Below are 19,129 nucleotides of genomic sequence, written 5' to 3' on the forward strand. Positions count from 1 at the left end.
AATAACTTTCTTAATGGGGTTGACTGAGATTAGAAAGAGTTTCTTTTTTCCAAGGTCAGGAGAGAGACTGGCTTTTTAAGGCAAAGCTCCATGGAAAAAAAATTGCAAAGTAGCTCATGTCAGAGACCCATCTGGAGACAGCACTGCTTCTTTATTTTTCCTTATGAGCATGAAGTCATGCTTTCTCCACCAAAGTGCAAAAAATACGCATGTGATGAGATCCTTTGTAAGCCAGAAGAGAAGGGTCTCTAAGAAAGCTAATCAATCCTCTGGATTAGAAGACCACAGTAAGGAAATAGGTAGCTTTCCCCTGGCCAAAGCGGGAATTAAAAAATTCCTTTACTTATCCAGAAAGCCGAGAATGGAGGTGAGTGTGCTTAAATGTGTGAAAAAGAAGGGTGGTGCAGTGCAAATGTGCCATAACTCAAGTATGGTCATAACTCCCAGTGAGTTAAGCCACCCAAGAGTCACGACGACTGGGACACTTCAGTACCTCGGACTTTTAAACAACTCGTTCTCATGGCGCTGCTCCTGAAGGTCAGTGCCATGCACAGGATGACTATATAGGCCACTCTGCTTGCACCACAAAGCTTCCTCCAGTGTGTAATAATGTATATACCCTACAAAAATGGTCCTGGCTTAGCTGCTGATAAGAACAGTTGATTTTAGTCAAAAGCCTGATTCGGGGTTCTTGCCTTCTTCCCAAAGAACATTGCCTTGAAAACAAGTCTAGTAGTAGTAGTTTGGTCTCTTCACTGACAACCATTATCCATCTGAGATGCATCTAAGGCACCTTATTTGGACAATCAGTACCCTGCTCTGTACTGATGAGGGGCAACGACCTCCAAATAGTGATGTCTATAGATGGCTCTCTGCTTTGAGCTATTTTGCATATTTGTCTTTGCTGCCCATTCTCTATACTTATTATTGCAGCTCAGCGTTATTCACTTGAACTACAACCCCTAGAACTATAGCCATGCTATTCTACATTGATGGGAAATAGCCATGGGCCATTAGGAGTCTGGCAACTGCTTATTCCACTTTCCCCATTGAGAACATACATGTTTGTATGGTGCGATTGGGAGAGATAGTTGTCGGCCAAACAAACAATTGGCAAAACGTTTTAACAAGTTAACTCTGTCCCATTTTCCAGTAACTGAAGGTATCTTCCTCTCATCAATGGAAAGTTGAGGAGTTCTATATTAAAGTGAAGCTCCATGTTTCTAGTCTGATATTAAAGCTAAAAAAGAGCTTTTTTCATTGCTTCAGTCAGTTTTAACATGAGAACATCTTAATTACGTGGTGTATATACCTAATTCCCAATGCCATGTCAATATCTCATTAAGAATATATTATTTTTAAAATTCCTAATTATATAGCGCCAACGTATTCCTCATTGCTTTACAGACATTGTCATCACTGGACCAGTGGGTCTCACATCAGTATTTGGGAGAACCCAGAGGAAACCTACGCTAGCTCTTGAAAGCATTGCCTCTGAGATAGAGTATGGTGCCACCACATGGCAATGCTGTGATCATTGACCCCTATGTGTTTTCCAGCTTTAGCTAAAACAAGTTAATGGGTGATATAACTCTACGGTTGGATTTAATTGAAGTAGTATCCCCTACATATAATCATATTGGTCAGTTTAAACCAAGAACTAAAACAGTTACATTTCCTCTAATTCCTAACTGCGCGGTATTGAGCAATTTTGGTTACAATTCCCAGTGTGTGGCCAACCTCACACGTAGGATGTTTAACTACTTTGTCCATAATGACCCTCCATTACTGTGTCTTTAAGAGCCCAGCATGCTTACAGTATGTATAAAAATAAGCTGCATGGCTTTGTTGATTTGTTACAAATGACATGGATGTAAAAGAACAATATAACTATTCATCTGATCGCTGATTAAAAGAGTTTGCTGGATACATCATATTGGAAGCATTCTCCATGTATTTATTTTTAGTGAGCCTTGTAAACACTTCGCTTCCTGGTTGTGTGACTCCCGCCTGAGCCTCTGTATATAATATATCCATTTAACAATGCAATGGGCTGGGAGAAAGGAAACTTATCCTCCACGGACTTGCATTGTGGTTTATTTGTATCATAACGTTTTGCTCAGACAGTCTTTGATTAATGACTGAAGTACAATCAGACGACCATTTGATGTAGAACAATGCTGATTATGTTTCGGCTCATCTTAATCATGTCTGAGGAGTCACTGTGAGAAATGTCATCCTCTTTGCAGAAATTCCAGCCATAAAATGGAAATTATCTACTGGGATTAGAATGTTTTCTTGCTGTGTTCTTTCATGTCTAGACAAATTGCTGGACTCTATGAGTTATTTTCAGTTCCCATCATGCCTACCATATGTCATCTCCAGATGCTCCAAAGTAGTCATCAGGTACCTCTTAGGTACAACTTAGATAGTGGTTGGCCAAAAGCTCAGATGGCCAACACTTAGCTTGGCTGAACATGCACGTGGTCTCTATGATGAGAGCTGAGTAAGCTGCTGCCAGACATCTCCAACCACTTGAGGCACAAATAGATTGGGTGTTGTAAATCAACAAGGCTGATCCTTCTCTGCCTCCGACATCATCAGATGGGAGAAATCTGGAGACCCCCATAAACATTAGATGGTTGGCCAGTCTCATTGAAATCCCACTTAAATCTAATGTGTACTGGGTGGGTCTTAAAACGGGTTTTCTCCTTTATGTACAGAAATCTTAATGACTATATATATGAAATGTTCTACAATTTATATTAACAGGATTCCCAACTTAAACATTTATGACATATCCACAGGGTAGGGATGTATAAATGTCTGATGTAAATACAACATCTGGCCCCCTGATGAAGACATGTCAGAGTCACTATGGTCATCTTAACTCTGGTTCCTCTAGTGAAGTGGCCCAGTTATAGAGTATGAATGAAGCAGTAACCAGTGCAGCCATTCACTAGTCTCAATGGCTCTGCACTGATTGGTTGCAGTGGTTACGAGCGCTGCTGAGCACATGCCATCACAGATACAGCCAAGCAAAAAAGACTGAAGTGCGATGGGAAGGCATCGCTGGACCCGGTAATGGTGTATAACAGCTCAGTTTGCAGTATGTGAGGCTACGGACTAAAACCAATTGAATCAGGTCAACCCCTTTAATGTCATAAGTTATAAAGAAGATAACAAGTCAATACAGTTATTGGTTGCTTCAGTTAGAAGTGGTTCCTGGGGATTATCACAGTGCCTCCAAAAGGCGTTCAACCTTTTCGGACTTTTTAATAGTGTTTACGACCTAATAATTGTGGACACTTCTGGATTCGATTATATACTTGATGCCAATCAACTACCACAGACCCTTCAGTGTCACAGAAACAAATGTGTCTAAATTGGTCTCCACTCAATTAGCAAAATGAATGTGCTATAAAGTTATTCATCATTGTTACTATTTTTCACATTTAAATCATCACATCCACGTGGTTTAAAGGGGAATTCTCATCTTAGACATTCACGGGACATCTATCACATCTGAGACTCTTCAGTGCAAGGGTCGCTGATTCTCCATCCTGACTGATGGTGCAACCTCTGTGAATGGAGAGCTGGCCAGTTCTCTATTAACTTCTCTGAGAGCTTTGTGTACAGCATGCAAGTGTGCTTGGAAGTACCCATGGACACATAGGACTCTGATGGACCACGTTGACTATAATTGAGTCTATTTGGTCATTTTAATGGGAAAAACTATCTCGGCATGCATATGAAAATTATAGTATTTGTCACAAGTACAAGGGTCCAACACAAGTGTGATCTTGGTCTTACATTATCAATTTTTTACTGGAGATTTGCAATGGGGGAGCCATCTGTCAGTGATGTGGGAAGATCTAATCACTTTCGGTGGTGTCCTACCACCAGTCTGTTGTGTTGGAGTGGACTACTTATTGGAGATGCGCCTTGTGACATTTGTATGGCACTTTTAATGTCATCTAGATAATAATGGTGGCAAAACGTTTATTACCGCTTCCTCAAGATAAAGGTCGTTTTTGGAAATGGCTTTCATTAAAAAAGTTTCACCGTTTGGCTTTTACAGGCTCGATGATTCCCTGGACATTTGACTTTGATGTGGTCTATGGTTGTAAATCAACTAAGAAGCGCTCAGAAACGCTGAAACATTTTTAATAAAATCCAATTGGAAAAATAATTGTTAGCTCCAATCACATACATTTACTTTAAAAAAAATGTCCTCAAAGGTTGACAACCCTTATAAGATTGGCAGAGGTGTCCAGATATTGGAAGAGGACCTTACAAAGTTCCAAGCGCTGATATATATGGGAGGACATTGCAGATCAGTAACTATAACAGCTTCCAGACCGGATAATAACTTGTACATCTTGGATCCTACAATATTTTTTTCCTAAGTTTGTTTGGACTAGACGGCATGAAGGAAGCAGAGGATATTTACTTAAGATTCTGAGAAGATATTACACTACACCTTTAACAAATACCTGTGAATAGTGCCCCGGAGCGAAAGATTAAGGAATTTCATTCTTTATTTATTACACCAGATTGCTCCATGAACAAAAATAAGCAATGTGCAGCAGCTTCACGGGCAGCTCACTGCATGGAGAAAGTCTAATCCTCCTCGCTTCTGTGTGGATAGAACGTAAGCCCTATAAAAACACCACAAGATCTTCCTCTCATAAGTTCACAGCAAAGCGCACCTCTACAAAATATCAAATGGCTAGGTGCAAACAGACATGGAGGTGCTGCTGTGTTCAATTACCGCTAAAGAAGCAGAAATGGTGAGAGATGATCTATTCTAAAGGTCTATGAAGAGAACATCCGTGCACCAAATATTCCATGGCATTTTGATTTCTGTTTAGCCACCCATGCAATGGTCCTCAGCCTCACTCAGACACTTTCATTGTACCCGTATGTAACTCTAGATGTGAATCCCTTGGTGCTCTAAATTGGATTAGTGGAACTTCAGGTGTCACTGCTTGCCTCACTCAATGCCAGATCAGGATGCCACTGTTACTTCAACTTATATGTCCACAGTGCCCATTATCAGGGTGCCATTGCTATATACAGTCATGGCCAAAAGTTTTGAGAATGACACCAAAATTATATTTTCACATGATCTGCTGGTCTCTGGTTTTTATTAGTGTTTGTCTGATGTTTATATCACATACAGAAATATAATTGCAATCATATTATGAGTACCAATAGGTTATATTGACAGTTAGAATGAGTTAATGCAGCAAGTCAATATTTGCAGTGTTGCCCCTTCTTCTTCAAGACCTCTGTAATTCTCCCTGGCATGCTCTCAATCAACTTTTGGACCAAATCCTGACTGATAGCAGTCCATTCTTGCATAATCAATGCTTGCATTTTGCCAGAATTTGTTGGTTTTTGTTTGTCCACCCGTCTCTTGATGATTGACCACAAGTTCTCAATGGGATTAAGATCTGGGGAGTTTCCAGGCCATGGACCCAAAATCTCTATGTTTTGTTCCATGAGCAATTTAGTTATCACCTTTGCTTTATGGCAAGGTGCTCCATCATGCTGGAAAAGGCATTGTTGGGCGCCAAACTGCTCTTGGACGGTTGGGAGAAGTTGCTCTTGGAGGACATTCTGGTACCATTCTTTATTCATGGCTGTGTTTTTAGGCAAGACTGTGAGTGAGCCGATTCCCTTGGCTGAGAAGCAACCCCACACATGAATGGTTTCAGGATGCTTTACAGTTGGCATGAGACAAGACTGGTGGTAGCGCTCACCTCTTCTTCTCCGAATAAGCTGTTTTCCAGATGTCCCAAACAATCGAAAAGGGGATTCATCAGAGAAAATGACTTTGCCCCAGTCCTCAGCAGTCCACTCCCTGTACCTTTTGCAGAATATCAGTCGGTCCCTGATGTTTTTTCTGGAGAGAAGTGGCTTCTTTGCTGCCCTCCTTGAAACCAGCCCTTGCTCAAAGAGTCTCCGCCTCACAGTGCGTGCAGAAGCACTCACACCAGCCTGCTGCCATTCCTGAGCAAGCTCGGCACTGCTGGTAGTCCGATGCCGCAGCTGAAACAGTTTTAAGATACGGTCCTGGCACTTGCTGGTCTTTCTTGGGCGCCCTGGAGCCTTTTTGACAACAATGGAAGCTCTCTCCTTGAAGTTCTTGATGATGCGATAAATTGTTGACTGAGGTGCAATCTTTGTAGCTGCGATACTCTTCCCTGTTAGGCCATTTTTGTGCAGTGCAATGATGGCTGCACGTGTTTCTTTAGAGATAACCATGGTTAACTGAAGAGAAACAATGATACCAAGAACCAGCCTCCTTTTAAAGTGTCCAGTGATGTCATTCTTACTTAATCTTGACTGATTGATCGCCAGCCCTGTCCTCATCAACACCCACACCTGTGTTAATGGATCAATCACTAAAACGATGTTAGCTGCTCCTTTTAAGGCAGGACTGCAATGATGTTGAAATGTGTTTTGGGGGTTAAAGTTCATTTTCTGGGCAAATATTGACTTTGCAAGTACAGTAATTGCTGTTAAGCTGATCACTCTTTGACATTCAGGAGTATATGCAAATTGCCATTACAAAAAATGAAGCAGTAAACTTTGGAAAAATTACTATTTGTCTCATTCTCAATACTTTTGGCCATGACTGTACAGTATATAGTCTTCACTACTTCTGCAAGTCCTGTCTCCATGTTTTCAGATGCCCTTTTTGTATTGGACAGTGGTGTGGTGGTTTTTCATGACCCACCAGGCACCTAGAATAGAGTGGAAAATGGAGATGACTGTCCGTCACCGTCTATCTTCCACAGGAACAGTAAGGACACCTGAAAATTCTGCAACCTCCCTAGTTAAGTCTCTATGGATAAGTCTACTGCCATATAGTCCTCTATATTGATGTGCTTTGTATAACTCAACCACCACCACTGATTGGCAGCTTTCTGCTATGCCCAGTGTACACAGAAAGCTGCCAATCAGTGGTTTGGGTGGGTTTTAGGAGGTAAATATACACTATTTTCTGCAATAACTATTAGGACGGGGTTGCTTAGAAGTGGACAAACCCTTTAAATCACTGTAGGCATATATGGAAATAAAGAATAACATTAAATATGATTTCCTTCTATGATTTTTTTACAGGATGGGCTTTCTGTGCAGTAGATAAAAATGATAAAATCAGAAGTAGCAATGACATCATGACTACAACACGTGACTGCTAAAGCCAATCACTGGGCTCAGTGGCTCTACGGATGGAGTGCTGGCGCTGGAGCAGGCGTTGGTGAGTATAACTGCTTTATTAGTTTTATCTCCAGCAAATGGGGTTAAGAAATGCATAAATGGAAAACTCCTTTAAGTAACTGTGCAAACCACACTGTTTTAAGTAAATGAGTTCTACCTATGTCACTTCTAACCTGGCATTTCCTCCAGTCATTAACCCAAACACTGTTGCGAGTCTGTTTCCTGCCTGGTGTTATTGAGAACCCTTATTAAAAGCACACCAGCAAAACACTGCTTATCATTACTTCACTTGCAGCCTTTTGCTGACTTCCGTAAATAGACATTTTATCTGATTGGCAAGCCTGGGCTGGCTACAAAACACACACATCTAATATAATAGTGCAATAATGACATTTCATATAGTAAAATAAAAATAATCCATATATACAGTGGGGAAAATAAGTATTTGATACAGTGATGATTTTGCTAGTTTTCCCATCTACAAAGAATGGAGAGGTCTGTAATTTTTACCTTAGGTACACTTCACCTGTGAGAGATAGAATCTAAACAGAAAAAACAGAAAATCACATGATTTTTAAATAATTAAATTGCATTTTATTGCATGAAATAAGTATTTGATCATCTACCAACCAGACAGAATTCTGGCTCTCACAGACCTGTTAGTTTTTCTCCCTTCATGACCGGAGCATTTTCCGTTTTCGTTTTTTGCTCCCCTTCTTCCCAGAGCCATAGCCTTTTTATTTTTCGGTCAATATGGTCATGTGAGGGCTTACTTTTTGCAGGACAAGTTGTACTCTTAAACGCCATCACTGGTTTTACCATATCGTCTACTGGAAAGCGGGAAAAAAATTGCGGTGAAATTACAGAAAAAATGCAATTCCACGGTTGTTTTTTTTGTTTTTTTTTACCACATTCACTGAATGCTAAAACTGACCTGTCATTATTATTCTCCAGGTCATTACGAGTTTATAGACGCAAAACATGTATAGGTTCTTTTTTAAGTGGTGAAAAAAAATCGGAAGTTTGCTAAAAAAAAAGGCGCCATTTTCCGAGACCCATAGCGTCTCCATTTTTCGGGATCTGGGGCCGGGTGAGGGCTTATTTTTTGCGTGTCGGGCTGACGTTTATTTTGGGGTAGATCCGATGTTTTGATTGCCCGTTATTGCATTTTATTTCAATGTTACGACGACCCAAAAAACGTAATTCTGGCGTTTAGAATTTTTTTTATTGTTACGCCGGATTAATTCTTTTTTTATATTGATAGATCGGGCGATTCTGAACGCGGTGATACCAAATATGTGTATGTGGTTTTTTTTTATTATTATTTTATTTTGAATGGGGCGAAAGAGGGGTGATTTAAACTTTCATATTTTTTTATTTTTTTCATATTTTTAAAAACATTTTTTTTCCACTTTCTGCATGTTTCAATAGTCTTCATAGGAGACTAGAAGCTGCAGTTATCTGATCGGCTCTGCTACACAGAGGCGATGAGCGGATCGCCTCTGTGTAGCAGAAATGCTCATCTGCTATGAGCGCTGACCACTAGGTGGCGCTCATAGCAAGCAAGACATAACAACCACAGGGGTCTGCCGCAAACCCAGAGTTGTCATGCCCACGCATCGGTGACCCGCAATCACGTGACGGGGTCACCGATGGGGGGGGATAATGCCGCGCTTCTGGCGCGGCGATGTTAAATGCCGCTGTCAGAGATTGCGGGCACATGTCAGCTATAAGAATCAGCTGACATGTGCCTGGTTCAGTGCGGGCTCAGCGACGGAGCCCTCACTGAACCGGGGGTGATGGCCTGGGGCGTACTAATACACCCCAGGCCAGTAAGGGGTTAAGAAGACCTCCTACTCTGCACTCATTATCATCGTTTATTTTAGCAACTAAATGAGTTGATTGAGATTTCTCTTTTGTTCAATCACTTTGCATTTTGTTAATTGATAAAAATAAACTATTAACAGGTATATATTTTTATATCATTCTTACTTTTCAGCATTTTTTCCACACCCACCTAAGAAATTTGCACAGTACTTACTGTATACATGTATAATATACAAAGCTGAACATCCTAAAAGACAAAGTTGTTGCTTCGATAAAGCTTCTGTCAAACACCAAAGCACCTGGATGTGACAATATTCCAATAGAGCTAATAAAGTCTTCTGAAGCAACAGTTGATGTCCCCACATGATATGGACAATTTGCAAATGTAAATGGCCCAAGAACTGGACAAGATCAGTGTTTATTCCTGTTCCGAAGAATGGAGATGCTACCGACTGTGGAAACTATCAGACTATTGCTCTCATACCTCATGCCAGCAAAATACTACTGAAGATCCTACAAAGACGGTTACATCCTTACTTTGATAAAGGGCTGCCGGAGGAACAGGCAGGATTCAGAAAAGGCAGAGGAACAAGAGATGTGATTGCTAACAGTAGATGGATAATGTAAAAGGCCAAAGAATACAACAAGAAGATCTATTTTTGCTTCATCAACTACAGCAAAGCCTTTGACAGTGTTGATCACCTGAAACTTTTGAATACCATGAAGGATATGGGTGTACCGAACCATCTGATCAGCCTCATTAGGAACCTTTACATTGACCAAGAAGCAACAGTCCGAACGGAACATGGCGTGATTCAAAGTAGAGCGAGGCGTTAGACAAGGATGCATGTTATCACCATTTCTCTTCAATTTAGCAGAAGCTATTTTCAGGAAGGCTGGATTTGCCAATAAAGAAGGAATCAAAATTGCTAGACAAATTATTAACAATCTTAAATACACAGACGATACAACATTGATAGCAACAGGTATAGATGGAATGTTGGACTTTTTACAGAGTATCAAGATGGAAAGCTTGAATTTGGGACTATTACTCAATACAAAGAAGACAAAGATATTGACTACTGCCAGGTACGACTGGGACACATTTGAGATGGACGGCGACTAGCTCAAAGTTGTAAGGGACTTCAACGTACTTGGATCAATGATCACTCAAGATGCAGCGACAACACCGGAAGTCATTAGGAGAATACTACTCCTACTCCTACTACTCCTATTAAACATACTGTAATCAGGATTTTATACCTCTAACTAGTGACATGTATGTAAAAACGCTTTAATGTGGGCAAATCAACAATGAAGCTGTGGGCAAATCAACAATGAAGTCACTAGACAAGGTCTTCAAATCAAGTAAAATTTCACTGGCGAAGAAAACACGGCTCGTACACAGTTTTTTTTTTCTCTAGTAAAATATGGATGCGAAACCTGGACTGAAAAGAAAGAAGACAAAAAAAAACAGACAAAGAAGAAACGACGCTTTAAAATGTGGTGCTGGAGAAGGATGTTATCAATACCATTGGTGGTAAAAAGAACAAGCAAATCAATTTTGCAACAAATCAAGGCAGACATATCACTCGAAGCAAGGATCACCAAGCTATAACTTGCTTACTTTGAACACATCATATGAAGAGAGTAATCACTGGAGAAGGACATGGCTTGATACAATCAAGATAACGGCAGAGAAAACCCTGATGGACATAGCTAGGCTTGCACAAGATCAAACTTTCTACAGATCGTTCATCCATCAAGTCAATAATGCTTGAGATCGAAGGCTGTTAAATAAATGATAAATTATTCTGTATTGTTCAGCATAACCTGAGTACACCCCCTTTGAAAAGTAAGATTTTAATCAATATATCACTGAACACAAGAACAATTTCCAAAATTTGACAAGACCGAGTTTCATAGAACAATTTTTAACCCATAACATGAAAGTAAGGTTAATAATATGACTTTCATTCCAAAATGATCAGTTTTACTCAAATTAGTTGATGCAAAAAATGAATACACTCCACATTAATGATGAGCGAGTATATTCTGTTAAGGCGAGCATGCTCGGGTGCTCGCCGAGTATCTTCAGCGTGCTTGGGTGTTATGTTTGAGTCACTCTGTGTGCATGATTTGTGACTGTTTGACAGTTTTAATACATGTGAGGAATGCCTAAGAAACAAGCATTCCTCACATGTATTAAAGCTGTCAAACAGTCTCAAATCATGAGCACGGAGTGATTCAAATATAACACCCAAGCATGCTGAAGATACTCGGAAAACACCCGAGCATGCTCGTAAATCTCGAGTAACGAGCATGCTCGCTCATCACTACTCCACATCAAAAACTACTACATCTAGAATTTTGTATGTCCAACATGATTTTTAAGGATAGCACCAAGTCTTCTAGGCATAGAATGAACAAGTTGGTGACATATTACAACATCTATTTTTTTCCTTTCTTCATGAAAGACCTCTTTTGGAAAAACGTACATCTACCAAGGTCACGGAGTGATAGTAGCATCTTCTCTTTCAATTTAGACATGATTTTTTTCTAAATGCATAGTGCCTACAGTGAAATATAGTGGTGGCAGTGTCCTTATGTGGGGCTGCATGAGCACTGCTGGTGTCAGGGAGCTGCATTTCATTGTTGGGATCATAAAATCACAGATGTACTGTTCAATATTAAAAGAGAAAAGATGCTACCATCACTCCGTGCCCTTGGTAGATGTGCACTATTCCAACCCTGAAGAAGAATAGGGTGAAAATGATTCAGTCGACAAGTATGTCTCCTGATCTGAACCCAGCCCAAACACCTATGGGGAATTCAAAAGAGACAAGTTGAGTATCGCTCTCCATCCAGCATCCAGGCTCTAAAAGCGGTCATTGTTGAAGAATGAAAAAAGAGTGATGTTGCAATATGTCGCCAACTTGTTCAATCCTAGAAGACTTGGTGCTATCCTTAAAAATCACAGAAGTCATGCAAAATACTAGATGTAGTGATTTTTGATGTGATGATTTTCATCAACAAATTTGAGTAAAATAGAAGTGTTGATACTTTTATTTTTATCAATGAACAAAAGATTCAAATCGACTGTAAATATGTTAGCAATATGTTGGTGACAGATGGAAGGGGTATGACTGCAGTATCAGACTACTGAGGGTTTGGTTTGTGTGTTGTCTGTTATCATGGAGATGCTCATTAATTGCAATGATCATCGTGTTTAATCAACAATGATCAAATAAAAAAATTCAGAAAGTACTTCCCAGTAATTTCCATAAGGAGCTCAGCTTAATAAATAGCCATAGGATCCCTTATCAAATCTAGGTTCCCTCTGCACCATGACCACCTTCAGCAGCAGGCTCACAACTTAAAATGTTAATCATTATTTTAGTCTCCTGAATACACAGGGATAATACAGAAAGTGAAGTGACAGAATATTGATCATGCATAAAATCATCTCACAGTACAGAGATAAGGTGCACAGTGGTCTTACAGAAGAGTGATAATGCACTTACAGCTCTCCTGCGTCTCTGCCCTTTCTCCGCCGGCTGCCTGCCTCCTGTTTCTGACTGACAGGTCAATGAATCATGACTGACCTAGAGACAGGAGGCAGGCAGCGGGAAGGGAATACAGAGAGAGGCAGGAAAGCTGTAAGTGCATGGCCCGCCCACTGCACTTGCAGATCATTAGCATACCATTTCAACTAGGGATTTCTCTAAAACAGCAAAATGGATTGCTACAAGAAAAGTAAGGATTTACTCAGCATAAGGGGTTACTTAAGGACCGAGCCACTTTGTAGGTTAATGACCGGGCCAATTTTTTAAATTCTGACCAGTGTCACTTTATGAGGTAATAACTCTGGAACGCTTCAACGGATCCTGGTGATTCTGAGATTGTTTTTTCGTGACATATTGTACTTTATGATAGTGGTAAAATTTATTTGATATCACTTGCGTTTATTTGTAAAATAAACAGAAATTTAGCGAAAATGTTACAAATTTTCAAACTTTGAATTGTTATGCCCTGAAATCAGAGAGATATGTCACACAAAATAGTTAATAAATAACATTTCCCACATGTCTACTTTACATCAGCACAATTTTGGAACCAAATTTTTTTTGGGTTAGATTAGGAAGATATAAGGGTTAAAAGTTGACCAGCGATTTTTCATTTTTCCAACAAAATTTACAAAACCATTTTTTTAAGGGACCACATCACATTTGAAGTGACTTTCCAAAGACTGCACCCCTCAAGGAGCTCAAAACCACATTCAAGAAGCTTATTAACCCTTCAGGTGCTTCACAGGAACTGACGCAGTGAGGAAGAAAAAATTAACATTTAACTTTTTTTCACAAAAAATACAATTTAGACCAAATTTTTTTTATTTTCACAAGGGCAATAGATAAAAATGGACCCCAAAATGTATTGTGCAATTTCTCCTGAGCATTCTGATACCAAATATGTGGCAGAAAACCACTGTTTGGGCGCACGGCAGGGTTCGGAAGGGAAGGAGCACCATTTGACTTTTTGAATTTAAAATTTTCTGGAATAATTAGCGGACACCATGTTGCGTTTGGAGAGCCCCTGATGTGCCTAAACAGTGGAAACCCCCCACAAGTGACCCCATTTTGGAAACTAGACCCCTCAATGAACTTATCTAGATGAGTGATGAGCACTTTAAACCCCCAGGTGCTTCACAGAAGTTTATAACATAGAGACGTGAAATAAAAAATTACAAACATTTTCTTTTAGCCCCAAATTTTTCATTTTCACAAGGGTAACAGGAGAAAATGGACCCCTAATGTTGTTGTGCAATTTCTCCTGAACACGCCAATACCTTATATGTGGCAGAAAACCAATGTTTGGGCTCACGGCAGGGTTCGGAAGGGAAGAAGCGCCAGTTGACTTTTTTAATTCAAAATTTGCTGGAATAATCAGCGAATGCCATGTCTCATTTAGAGAGCCCCTGATGTGCCTAAACAGTGGAAACCCCCCACAAGTGACCCCACTTTGAAACCCCAGGTGCTTCACGGAAGTTTATAACGCTGTGAAAATAAAAAAAATCACAAAAATTTTCTTTTAGCCCCAAATTTTTTATTTTCACAAGGGTAACAGGAGAAAATTGACCTCTCATTTTGTTGCGAGAGCTCCAGCATCTCCTGCTCCATCATGCTGTGATCAGTCAGTCAGATTGACTGACCGATCGCAGCGATCTGGGTGCAGGAACCGACGGCATGGGTCCCTACACCCTTTCTCGTGCCGCTCAGCTGTCACATACAGCTGTCGCACTGAACTGGTACAGCGTGTTTACACGCTGTGACAGTTCAAAGATGTGACGAACACTACACGGCAAGGAGCGGTAACTTACACCCGCTCATGACGTGCAGTGTCCGTCATTGGGCTTTAAGGGGTTAAAGCACCTTTACATACATGCCATTAGTGTGGGGTATAAAATCCTGATGACAGGTTCTCTCTAAAGAAGAAAGCACCACATTATTACAAGATGTATAGATCAAATATAATAAATCATTGCAATATAAGTTGCGGAATATTAAAATGTCAATGTTATATTCAGATTGCCTGCTAATTACAACTAGCAAGGCAGTAAGCAATTTCCACACTACACGATTACAGGAAATAAAATATCAAAATATGTTTGGGGACTTTCTTATTTTTAAGTAAAAAATATCAAAAAATTATAAAGACCATTAAATCTCACCAGAGAGAGGTCAAAGAACGTGTATTCTACCACATTTTGAGTATTTTTTTGCATTTATTACTAAGAGATCTATGACATTGCCTGTAATGAGATTTGTGAAGTTTCTTTATTTCTGGGAAGAATAACATAGAAGTCTAACTAATCTGGCACATCAAAGGCAATAATGTGGAACTGAAAGTAACTGATACAAACTAACAGCACAAAAATCCCATTAAAGTCAATGGTGACATCCAGAGGTGTCAGATGTAGAGAGGGTCCCTGTGATTCTGTACTATGTCGAACTAGTCACTATGTTCGACAATGTATAGTGCTCTACATTTTTACTTATTAATAAGATAGGTAATAATTACCTGAACAGTGGGGGTCCAATGGCCAGGACCACCATTGATCTTGAGAAATGGACTCTAAATGGCCAACCTAAATCGATATTCGCACCGCTACTCCATGCATTCTTTATGAGAGAGCCAGAAAAGCCTGAGTGCTGTATTTGGCTGTCTCCAGCAGTCCCATAGAGAGTGAATGAAGAGGTTCCACAAATGCCCAATCACTGCTCCATTTAGACAAGGCGTCTTAGAGCCACTTTCTGGGGATTGATGGGGGTCCCAGTGGTCAAACCTCAAGCAATCAGCTGGTTAATAGTTATCTAAAAATGGGAATAAACACTTTTGAAGACGGAAAATACCCTTCGGGGCCTCAAGCAAACAACCAAGTTACGAGTTGTACCTCTAGTGCAGAATAACCTTGTAATTAAAGACGGGTGTAACCCTTTAAGGTGGCAACATACATTTGATGAATGGAATTCTTTAGGGAAATAGGCTGATTCCAGTGGTGCCTGTCAGAGACCTCTTTCTCTCCCCCCATTGAGAACACACTCAGCTGAGGGTACAGTACATGTGTATGTGAAGTCTTTCTGCTGCCACAACCCACCTGGATCAAGAACTAGTGTGTGCTTACCTCACTTCTTTCTAGCCCACGTAAAACATAGAGGTATGATCTTCTGGGTCCTCTTGTTTGCTAATTTAATAGGTAATGGTAGTCTTGTACCTGTTCAGGTTCTTTTGGGGAACAGATCATCATGAGATATTCTCCAATTACTCCGCCTATACTGTAAGGCTACGTTCAGACAAACATGTTAATTTACAGGCCTGTCATGTCCACCAACTTGAAATTAGCACAGCAAGATGTGCAAGACTAGTACACTCTCAGGATTTTTTTTTTTAAATTTCCTTCTAAAATGCTTTGATGAAATAGGATTTAACCCCAAGAAGATGAAAAAAGCATTTGAGATCTATTCCAATTTTTTACATAAGTAAATAAAGGACAAGTATCTATGGTATGCTGCTTTTTGTTAAGCCAGTTTCAAGCATGCATGTTTCAGGGTCTGAGTACAAATTGTTAGGTACGGAGGACTGCAGGTCTCTTGACTAGGGATGAACGGACACTAAATGTTCGGGTTCGACCGAACTTTAGTCCAAAGTTCAGTTCAAGTACCAGAACTCTACCCGAACTTGAACCCGAACACCGTAGAAGCCAATGGGGACCCAAACTTTGGTGCTGTAAAAGGGCTGTAAAATGGTTGGAGTAAGGGCTAGTGGGTGGCCAAAGGAAGCAGAGCACCCCATCAGAATCTCTCTCGCTCAGCATCCAAACTCCGAACACTAAAACGGGCTTCCTGGAGCAGCCCGTGCTCAGAGTTCAGCACCGGACACTAGGTGTCCGGTACAAATCCTGAACTTTACAGTTCAGTTTCGCTCATCTCTACTCCTGACCCAAACTCAATAGACTTAAAAGCTTATACAGTATGAGGCTGTTGATTTCAGGTCATGAGCCTGCTGGTCAGTTCATAGAACGTAAACTGGACTTAGGTTCTGTTCAGATGATAAACGATAATTTAAAACAATGGGAGGGAAAAATAGAAAAACCTTAAGCTTGCTGTGTCACTGGTATAGGCACCCTTTACATTAATTTAGTATGGAAACACATTTTGACTCACCTGTAGTAAATCACAAAAGAGATTCACCTGTGATTAATTGTCGGTGCCCATGTGACATGAATTAGCCAATGAATGAGGACTTCAGTGTTTTAAAAAACCACATGGTAGGCCCTCCTCCTTTCTCACAATGGTGAAGACGGAGGAGCTGTCTGAAGACATAAGAACTATTATTATTAACACACACAAGACTTCCAAAGGGTATAAGGTCATCTCTTAAGACCTTGGTATTCCAGTTTCAAAAGAGCGCAATGTTATTAAGAAGATTGCCAAGCATGGAACCGTCAAGGAGGAAAGAGGAAAATTGACAAGAGATGTCTTCAAAGGTTGGTGCAAATGGTGGAAAAACACCAGCATCCAAAGACCTGAAGGCCAACCTGGAACAGTCTAGGGTCATGGTTTCAACAAGTGCCATATGCTGCACACTAAACCAAGCAGAGCTTTATGGGCGAAGGCCAAGGAAGAAACCATTGCTGGAGAAAAGAAATAAAAAGGAACGACTGATCTTTACCAAAGAGTACCTTTACAAACCACAATCCTTCTGAAAAAATGTTCTGTGGACATATGAAACAAAAATTTAGCTTTTTGGCAATGTAAAGCAACAGTTTGTTTACAGATGGCACAATGAAGATTATAAGGAAAAGAACACCTTACCAACAGTTAAGCATGATGGAGGATCCATAATGCTTTGGGGTTGCTTTGCTGCGTCTGGGACTGGAGACCTTGACTGTATCACAGGAATCATGAAATCAGAGAATTATCAAGAGATTTTAGAGCGAAATGTCCTACCCAGTGTAAGAAAACTTGGCTTGAGTCGAAGATCATGGGTCCTCCAGCAAGACAATGACCCAAAGCACGCATCCAAAAAGTACACAGGAATGGTTGAAAAAGAAAAAATGGACTGTTTTAAAATGGCCAGCAATGAAATTTGCCATTGGGAAAAAGAACCCTGCAAACATTCAAGAGCTTGAACAAACTGCAAAGGAAGAGTGGGAGAAAATTCCAGCTGAGAAGTGCAAGAAGCTTATAGATGACTACAAGAAATGTTTGGAGGCTGTCAGCAATGCCAAAGGGTGTGCAACCAAGTATGAATTAGGGGTGCCTTTATTGCTGCACATGCTTTTTATTCTGTTTTCTTCACTGAAATTGTAACATGGAAGTTGAAAAACAGTGTTTTATTGTTGTATTACTTTGGACCACTAATTAAAAAATCATGAGGATATAACTTTGTGAAGATATTGTACAATCTATGAAAAAAATGAAGGGGTGCCAATAATGGTGAGCAGCACTGTAGTCCCCTTTCACCGGACAGAGACCAAAAGAGTCCCTTTGACCTCTTTTGGGGTATACTGTACATCAGTTGTTTTTTTACTGTACAGAAATGAATAAATAGCACTTTTTTATATAGAGGCATCCACCATATACATTCATTTAGCCTTAATGCCTACATTAATGGCATAATGGTGGCATATACTGGAACCTTCTGTGGGGATGTAAGAAGGTGTTTATTTTTAGGGAACAATGGTTTACCTTTAGGGTTAGAAAACATCTAAAATGAGGACGATCGCCTATATAGAAAAAGATAATTGATATACTAGTAAAGTTCTCAATCCATAGTATTTTTTCCTGAATTTACTATAGTAGTTTAGTAATGGAGAAGGTATAACAGAACAAGACTCATTAGCTTATGTACTTTTGAGCTAATGTTTTTTTTGTCCAAACTGTAATCCACTTAATATACATAGTGGAAATAGCTGCTCAGAAAAGGATTAATGAACCAAAGCTGAAAAAACATTTGTTTCCTTCACATTGATCAGACTTCTATTTACACTATATGCATTTTATTAGCAAAAGTACATTAAAAGATCATTTACAACAGGATTTCCTCACTAGTAAAATATTTTAAATATCTACAATGTGCTGTAAAGCATTTGGAAGAAATTTTCTAACCAGCCGTAATCAGTTTTTAGCTGCTTTTATCCATCTATAATTAAAAGTATTCAGTAAGTTAATACATATGTAAATTTACTAAATGTCTAATTGGACAACTTAATAATGATACGATAAAGAATAATAGGGCTGGCAACAAAAAAGCAGAGCTGCCACCTCGTAGCCAAGCAGCTTGGTCGCTTGCCTTGCAGTCCTTGTTTTGAGTCTGACGATGGCAGCATCGGTGTAGAATTGGCAGAGGCATAACTATCGTAGGTGCATGGGTTGCAGTCACACCTGGGCCCTGGAGTCTTAAAGGGGCCCAAAAATTTTCTTTGACTCATATGAGAACCAATACAATTAAAGAGCCATTATACATTGTGCATTAGGGTCCACAGCTTCATTGCGCCATTCGGAGTTAG

General features: G+C 39.9%; 1 protein-coding gene across 3 annotated transcripts in view; it reads right to left on the reverse strand.

The window, feature by feature from the left end:
* The window catches only part of HDAC7 (histone deacetylase 7), a 439,476-nt gene that overhangs the window by 198,087 nt on the left and 222,260 nt on the right, over window positions 1-19,129 (reverse strand). The window lies entirely within an intron of this gene.

This window comes from Phyllobates terribilis, unplaced genomic scaffold (assembly GCF_046119375.1).
Source record: "Phyllobates terribilis strain yellow unplaced genomic scaffold, ASM4611937v1 Scaffold_2__4_contigs__length_985480577, whole genome shotgun sequence".
NCBI classification, from domain to species: Eukaryota; Metazoa; Chordata; class Amphibia; order Anura; family Dendrobatidae; genus Phyllobates; species Phyllobates terribilis.